Here is a 9261-nt window from a genome sequence, read left to right as displayed (position 1 = left end):
TGGAAACTCTTTTTTTGTTTTTTTTTTTTTTTTTTTTTTTTTTTTTAAGCAAGCTCAAGAATCATTTAAAAACATAGAGATTTAATTACCTTCTTAGGATGAGTAAGCCCACTTCTTCAGCAATGAAAGAAAAAAATTCACGTAAGTTACTAATTTTTCTTCCAAATAAATGAACATACTTATTCTTTTCAGAGTTTTGTTGATTCTGTAATTATACTAGTAGTTGTACTAGTTTTATGAGATCATGGGTATTCGCTTATGAAGATGCCAAAATTATGGTGGGTACAAAAAAATTCTGCCAATTCAGATGGACATGTGTAATCTGTATTGACATGCTTAGATGTACAGATTGATTCTTATCTTTTTCTGTACCAGTTGATCAGCTTTTTCTTCTTTTCCCTCCTCTGGTGGAATGCAACTGATTCGAATGCATTTTCTTTCAATCTTTTACTTCATCTCTGATTGGCTTGTGGCTCCTGCTGATTGACAGGCAAGTCTACAGCAAGTCTACAACTATGGGCTCCCTTTTGAAGCTATTTTAGCTTTTCTTTTTGACTTTCTTTTAATTTGATTGGATTCACTCTTGGAGCACCCTGTGGAAAGAACCCTGATTACTCTCCTTTTTGCTGTGAGTTAGTAGATGGCAAAACGCACTCAGAGGTCTTATCCCTCCTTTGTTAGGACTGGCCGCCTGTGAAAGCCCTGGGAGTGCTTATCTCGCCTGGCAGATAACTGCTCCCAGGTTTAAACTTCAAAGGCAAAACCCAGGCAGCCCCAAAGAAAGAAAATTCAGCCAGCTTCCAGGGGTGAATGAGCTGGTCCTGTGGCTACTTTTGGAAATGTAAAAATCACACTGAGAAATCAAGCTACCCTCAAGGTCTCAAGGTCACCTTTTCACATTGGCTGGTAACTACAGGGTCCTTGGAAAACACCAACTCCTTTCTTATGGTCAAAGACAGTGAGCAGTTCAGCTGGAGGACTGATATTTTGTGAATGCACTGACCTCAGGGCCAAAGGCTCCCTAGAGAATCAGCTGGCATGAGAAGGTGGGCTCCCACAGACCAGGAGTTTTGTGCCCCAGTAGGAGTGATGTACATCTAAAACTGACAAAACACTTGCATACAAAAACTATGGATCAAGGCTCCATGGGAAATTTTTTTACTAATTTTTCTCCCTACACATGGATATGTTAATGTCTATAGTATCATTTTTTTAACTTTGAAGTTAGGATGGCTAGACTGTCAAAGAAAAATATGTATGTTCAAATTTCCTCTCACCCAATGATAATGATATGAAAATCCCTGGTCCATTCTTTCTTCTCTCTCTCTCTCTGTATATATATAATACAATACATATTATATATATATTACTATATACTATACATTACTATATATGTTACTGTGTATAGTGATGGGACTCATTCATGGAACATACAGTGGAAAGAACTTAATTGGACTCATTCATGGAACATACAGTGGAAAGAACTCTGATTATTTCTTTTTCATTAGTATGCATGTACAAAAGAGAAGAATGCTTTGAGCATACTCTTGACTCTCAATGCTCTGAGCTTCTGATTACTTTGTGTTCATCTTTATCTTTCAGTTTCTTAACCCTCCTTAGTATTATTTTTCTCAAAATGAAATCATATGATAGTTACAATCTTATGTGTTGTGAGGAGTTAATGTGAGAATATTATGTTAGTACTGAATAGAGGTAATTGGTTATTATTACTATTGTCCCCTTCCTGATTATTCTCTTTATAAATCTCTTCTTCAGTGTGTTTGTGTGGGTGGGAGTTGAAGTTGGAAAGAAGGGGAAAAGAGGTTAATCTGACTCCCAACCTCACAGCTGCTGCCCACATAGTATCATCACTAAGGTTTGTTGTGCTTTCTGTCACTTTTCTTTTGATCCTTTAAGCTTTGTAGTCCTACTTGGTTGCTTTCCATGCTATTGTCTGCCTCCAGTCCACATATCTACATGAATCCTGGGGGTGGCTGTTAGCATTAGAATTGACCCTGCCAAACTTACTTTTCTTACTTGGCTAGCAGGGAATACCTTTATAGTGACCAGATGTTTCATGGGTAGTGGGAAGAGGGGTTCCCCTATCAGGAACTTTAGGCTTCAAATGACAGCTGTCTTCTTCCCAAGAATCATTATGGGTACGTAGAAGGTAGAACAAAGGATGAGGTTGGTAGGCAATCAGGGAGAAAAATATCTGGAATTACTGCTCTTTTTAAGCATAGGGGCTGCTATTGCCCATTCTGCCTACCTACTAATGTTTCAAATGCATTATTGATTTATTTAATTTAATTTATTCATTTAGTTTATTTAATTTTATTTCTCATAAGGTTTCTCCTGATGCTAACATTTGTACTATTATTAAAACAATCCCAGGTATAATGTTCTCCAATCCCACATAACAATCCAACGACAGCTACTGGTTTGCCAGCAAAGATGCTAACACTTATGTAAGTATATTGCAGTTCTACTTCAGTACCTGGCATACAGAAGATAAAGGCTGACTTGAACTTTAAGAGTAAAATATCCAGGAATCTGGTTTTCAATTTGTATTTTAGAAATGATGTAGGTAGCTACTTAAAAATGATGTGTAATGAACTGAGAGTTTGTATTAATTTAATTCTGTTTACAAAATGTCTAATAAAATAATAAGTAAAATATTAGGAGACAGGATTAAGTCTGTTATTTCCCTCTTGATATGGCTAAAGCTGATAAATCAAGGCTTAGTCACAGATTTTATTTGTGAGTTTATTATATTTTCTCTTAGAATTACCTCCTCGTGTTTCTCCTTATCTCACTATTTAATTACCTCCCAATCTTCATTTCCACACACGTATACACATCTATAAACCTCAACTTCTGCTCTTGGTCACCCTCAGGCCCAAATTTGAATGGTACTTGTCAATACACAGACTGGAACATTAAGCCAATCGGCGTCTTTTTAACTCCTTTGACTATGTTCTTACCTTTTTGATGAGGGACTGCTGAGGCCTGTTAATTGTCTCTAAATAATCTATAGTCTTACAACTTGAGTTATATAATAATCATGTGCAGAGCTGTGATCAAAACAGCTCAATAATCAAAGTAAAATTTAAAGTCTACAATTAAATACATTTTTCCTGGTTAGAGGAGATATAGAGGGTAATGAGTTGGTAGCAATGATAGTGGTGAAGGTGGTCAAAGGCGCTGACTCCATTTCTCCTAAAGATTGTCATTCAACAAGAATTGTTACTCATACCTGGTTCATTTCAGAACTGGTCCAGAGTGGAGATACAAGCTTGAATAAAAGAGACAAAATGCCTGCCTTTGGGTATACTGTATTGTCAGGAACACAGGCAAATGAAGAAGATATACTACTTTTACAGTATACTGGATTGTGTTAAGTGTTCTGATAGAAAAAGTACAGATTCCTAAAGAATCACATATGAGGAACACCTAAATTTCCTTGAGTATTTGTTTGGGAAGAGGTTAGGGAAAAACATTTGGAGGAAATGCCATTAACGCTAAGATCTGAAGAAAGAAAAGGGTTAATCAAGCCAAGATAAGAGCATGTTCCTGGAAAAGGAAATGGTGTATGAAGGCAAGAGAGACTGTGGCTCATTCACGGATGTAAGTCATGACACAAGGGTAGAGTAGAAGACATAAGGGCATGAAGAACGATTAAAGAGGAAATTGGGAACTTGAATAAATCGGATCACGTAAGGTCTTAAAATTCATGCTGGAGAATTTAAACATGATTCTAAAGATATGAAGGGTTAGCATAGACAGATCATTCTGAATGCAGGGGACTGAACAAATGCAGGAAAGGATAGAATGGAAGCATGGAGACCGGTTAATACAGCCTTGATGAAATTCAAGAAAGGACTGATAGTGGCCAGAACCATGTCTGTACATAATGTGGGAAGTAAATAATGGTTCCTCTGAGATGTTCACATTCTAAACACCAGAATTTGTAGCTAGGTTCTACATGGCAAGGGAATAGCAGTTGCAGATAAAGGTTGAGAATCCACCAATTTTAAGGAATGATCCTGGATTATCTGGGTGGACCAAATGTAATTACAAGAGTTTATTAAAGTGGGAAAGTGACTGAAGAGAGATTTGACTATGCTACATTGCTAGCTTTGAAGATGAAAGAAACAGACTATGAGCTGAAGAATATAGAAAAACTCGACACACAGGAAAAAAGCAAAGACTAGTTCTCTCCTAGAAACTCCAGAAGGAATGCAACCATGTTTACCTCTGGAAGTGAAAGAACAGGTGTATGTTGTTTGAAAGCACTAAATTTGTGATAACTGGCCATAGCAACAATAAGAAACTAAAATAAACAGGAATGGAAAAAAGTAGAAAAGGAAACATGCTTAAGTGGTAGGAATGAGAGGCCTTAGTGTTCAATTTAACATTTAAGAAGACAAAATGAGATAACAAGTGTTATGCTTGCAATAAGAAGATGTTCTGCTGCTTTACCAGTCACAACTAGAGAAATCTTCATACCAACATGACCTATAACAATAAATTCAACTACAGGCAGCCCTCACTTAACTGCTGAGCTCTATTCCTATGACTACGTTAGTAAATTGGTTGATAAGTGAGGAGCTAAAGCTTTAATCAGATCATCATGTGTGGTCTGATGTCTTATGGTGTGTAGTGGAGCCATGTGATATGTATATTTTCAACAGATTAATAGATTTCATGTGATATCACATTAAACGAATGTAATTCTATACACTTCCATACAAAAAGCATACATTAGATAAGTGCAGACAAGACATACCATAACACAATAATATAAATGTGTAAATATTTATTTATTCTGAATACTACTATGGGAGCATAATAAAGTACAGCTTTATAAACAAAATAGCCTTTTGTGATTGTGAACACTTTGTGTAGTGGATGTTTACCATCTGCTAGAACAAGACAAAGACTGAGAAAGGGGATTTTCAAGATTCACACAAAGACAGGAAATTCCCTGTCAGAGAAGGAAATTTTCTGTCAGAGAAGGGGCTCCTTTCTTAAGTGTTTTATGACCATTTTTTCTCTTTCTTTTTAGGGATGTTTTTTGATCAAATAGTGGGGTTCACTGACATGTCAACTATTAAACCAAGTTTCATAATTTTCAGTAGATTACAACTTTTTCTTTTTTTAATTTGCCAGAGAGTAAACTGGTCAAAAGTCCAAGCAGTCATTAAACAGACAGGTCATTAGTGAGGAATGATTGTACTATATTTGACTCAAAATAACAATGAATAATATTAAAGACAGAGATGGATATATTTCATATAAAATTAATAACTGGTTTCTCTCAGTATTTAATCTCAATACTTCATTAGATGGAAGAAGGATTCATGTAGTGCAGATGTTGATATTTAGTCAAATGTCACAGATAAGTAAATAAAATGAAATATTGAATTTTGGGGTATATTATATATTATATTATTATATATAGCTACCACAAAGTTGTAAGATGTTACATGTTCTAGAAAAGCCCAGTGTTGCTCTCAAGAGTGAAGGATAATATTTACATACTAAAAGTAAATAAAACTTTTGAAGAAACTTGTGAGATTTAAGTATTATATTAGGAAGAAAATAAAAAAAGAACATGTAACTCAGAAAACAGTTATCAATATTACTTTAGAGTTCAGTCAGTATGTCTGGCAGCTACACAACATCAGCATAGCTATCAGAAAAAGGGGCCTTCCTTTCTTAAGTCTTTCATGACTTTTTATGTCTTTCTCTTTCAGGATTATTCTTGATCAAATAGTAGGGTTAACTCATATGTCAACTATTAAATCATGTTTCATAGTTTTCACTAGATTACAGCTTTTTTTTTTAATTTGCCAGAGGATGCATGAGCTCTCCAGAATAAGACAAAGAGAGGGAGAGGGAGAGTGCCCCACATGAGAACTGGTCACATTATAACATCTTTTCCATTTGGGATGCTGAGAACACATACACATGTGCCAGGCATGTTTTTTAAGTTGTCAGATCCACATTTTAGACTGTGTGGTTGACCATGGGACATATAGGTCCCTCAACAACTAGACCACAGACTGCTCTGATTAAAACTATTTCTACATTATTTTTTTTTCCTTTTACAAGATTTTTAGATACTTGAAGGCAGGAAATATTTCATTTTAATCTCAGCATCTAGCACAGTACCCTATATAAAGAACCTAGTGAGTAATGGAAAGGTAGATTTAACAGCAGACAAATCGGGTCAAAGATTTAATTTCAAATTTTACTAGTTATTTGATGTAAACCTGAAGAAAGTCATTTCACATCTTGACACCTTAATTTTCTTTCTATTTATTTTAAATTTATTTATACAGTTCTTCCATGGGAGAGAGAAATAGAGATAGAGAGATAGAAAGAAATATAGTCATCCCCAAGTGATCCCCATTCAGAAATCTAACCCAGGTTTAGCAGCCTGTATCACGGATACACGTAAGCATCCCCTGATGTGTACGCGAGTCCCCGAAATGAACAACAGGACCCTTCCACATGAGTCCTGCTCTGCTACCATGATGATACCATCTGGCTCAGGCTGAATTTTCTATTTGAAAACTACATGACACAAAACATAAGGTATTGTGATTAAGACAACCAAGTCATTAGGATGCAGTGAAGTCTGTTACAAGTGTGTTTGCAGTATCTCTGTTCTGCTAGTCACGATGTCAGTGTGCAGACTTGGGCATGCAATTGAATTGCTGAAGGAAGTTTTGTAGTTTGTGGTAAGAGAGGAAAATGAAAAGAAAAATAAAGAGAGAGAAAGGAAGAAAATAAACAAGAAAGAAGAGAAGAAAGAAAATTGAGAAGAGCAGAGTGAAGAGAAATCTTTTAATGATAAGGAAATGATTGGGACCAGCAGTTGTAATGGCTATGTTTCTGGACTCCCATGTAGTTGACCATGGTTCAAGTACTGCACTTGGTGGCTTAAATTCATGCAGGGCATATGTGCATACATGTCCAAGATCCCGAGAGGAGAATGGAGAAGGGATTGCAGTGTGGCCATCCCCCCTGAGAGGGGGTGATTTCTCAGTTTCTGTCTCTCTGTCTCTCTCTGTCTCTCTTTTTCTTTCTGGTGAACATACACGCCCTATAGCAAAAACCTCTCAAGAAGCCCTATAGCAAAAACCCCTCCCCCCCCCAAAAAAAAAAAAAAAAAAAAAAAAAACAGAAAAAAATTATCTAAAGGAAATTTGATTATCATTCTCATGTGCACTATACTGTGTACATTCCTTTCTATCTCCCCAAGCATTTTTCATTTAAATATTATTTATTCTTCATGCTTTTGAGTTGATTCCAACATTAGAAAACCACAGCACTTTGAATGTGGTCTAGAAGTAGGTACTGGCCTATAGGAAACGGCAACGTGGGAAACTGCACAGTTTAAAGGTCTGATAAATATTTGAAGCAACTATCTGTCATTATTTTTGTACTCTTAAAAATAAAATTTAATAACGTCCTCCATGTTTCTTTTGATGCCAATCTAGACATTGAACTACTGAGCATTAGAAAGGTAGATTTGATAGGCCAGATTCATCTTTATTGCCACGTATTTTTTGTTTGTTTGCTGAAGGGCACATGCGATCACCAATAAGAGACAGAGAGAAAGGGAGAGAAAAGTGAGAAAGTACCTCATGGGGAATGACCATGCCACTATCCATTCTCCTTCATTCACCTTTCAGGAGTTTGGGCATGCACACACACATGCATCCACCTGATCAGTTTTTTAGGCAGCGGGATTCAGAACTTGAACCATGCTGATTACCATGTGGGATCTAGCCACCTTAACCTTCATGTCACCTGTTTGGCCCTGATGCCCAATTTTTACTGGAAGTTGTCCCCCTGTATTTAATAACTTGTGTCAATAGGAGGCTAATGAGGATTCTAAGGCCACTTTTTGACTTATATTTGATTGGTTGTCAGTGAAACTGAATACTAAGACATTACACTCAGTGAAAGACAGAGAATACAATTTGTTGTGTTGAAGACACAAAATGGAGAGTGGTTTTTCTTGTCCTGGGCTAGCTACAAAAAATTTCTTGCTTATTTAGCCGTCTTTTAAAGTTGCAGTAGAGACCAGAAAATATCACTGTGAGTTTCATCTTTTTTGTTTGTTTGTTTGTTTTCTAAATCACTCATCTCTCCAGAGTTTTCTATAGTGGAAAGTGACAAATATGAAACAGAGACACAGCTAGGAGAGATACTGACGCATTGACATATGGATCTGGATTCCTCTTAACTGGATTGATACATGACATGAATATCAACTCTCTTGTTAAAACTGGGCAAAGTTTTCCAATGTGAACATACTTACGTTTCCATATCCATATCAAAAGAAAGATAGCAGTATCCAAAAAAAAGAACCTAGCTAGTGGCCCTTCACCTAGCAGTATTCTCCCTCCCCAAAGGCATTCAGTGTTCCAACTTCTAACACCACAGACTAGTCTTTTTTTTTTCTTTCCTTTTCTTTCTTTCTTTTATTATAGTTTATTATGGAGTTTGCTCTGGTGCCCCCTTATAAGCTAATAAGGTAACTTTAGTTCTTCCAGATAGAACAGGGAGAAAGGATGTGTTTATATATTTATGTCCTGCTTTTAGGAAAATAGGGGGATAACAGCTTGTTTCATAACTGCTCCTTTTCAGTTGCTTTCAGCTCAAAATGATCTTTTTTCCAAAGTGGCATATTTTTATGTAGCATATTCTGTTACTCTTCACATGTACATGTACCTGATGTGTTTTTCAATCTACCAAGACTCAAACTATGATCAGCCATGTGGGATCCAGTTACACTAACTGCTACAGCACAGGCAGGCCACATTTTATTCCTTCTTTTTACTCTATTTTCTACTGATCAAAAGTGATATTTCATTATTCATGTTCATATTATTGGCACTTTAGTTAAACTTCCTGTATTTTGCTCTCATCATTTTCTCTAGAAATTGCAGTACTATTCTTAATTTCTTACTATCATTTTCCTGGAATTACTGTAAGCATTTTTTGACTGATACAAAAATTTATAACAGTTTAACTCCTTTATCCCTTTCATTTTTTTTTCTTTTTTAAACTTATTTTTAATTTTATTTATTCATTTACTTTTTTTTTTTTTTTTTTTGACTAGAGAGACACAGAGAGAGAGAAAGAGAGAAAGTGAGAAAGCAAACCACCAGGTCCAGGACTTGAACCATGGTTGGCCATGTGGGAATGTCCAGCACTTTAACCACCACACTACCTGCTGGT

Source organism: Tupaia chinensis, unplaced genomic scaffold (assembly GCF_000334495.1).
Source record: "Tupaia chinensis unplaced genomic scaffold, TupChi_1.0 Scaffold000018_1, whole genome shotgun sequence".
Lineage (NCBI taxonomy): Eukaryota > Metazoa > Chordata > Mammalia > Scandentia > Tupaiidae > Tupaia > Tupaia belangeri.
This window is presented reverse-complemented; position numbering follows the sequence as displayed.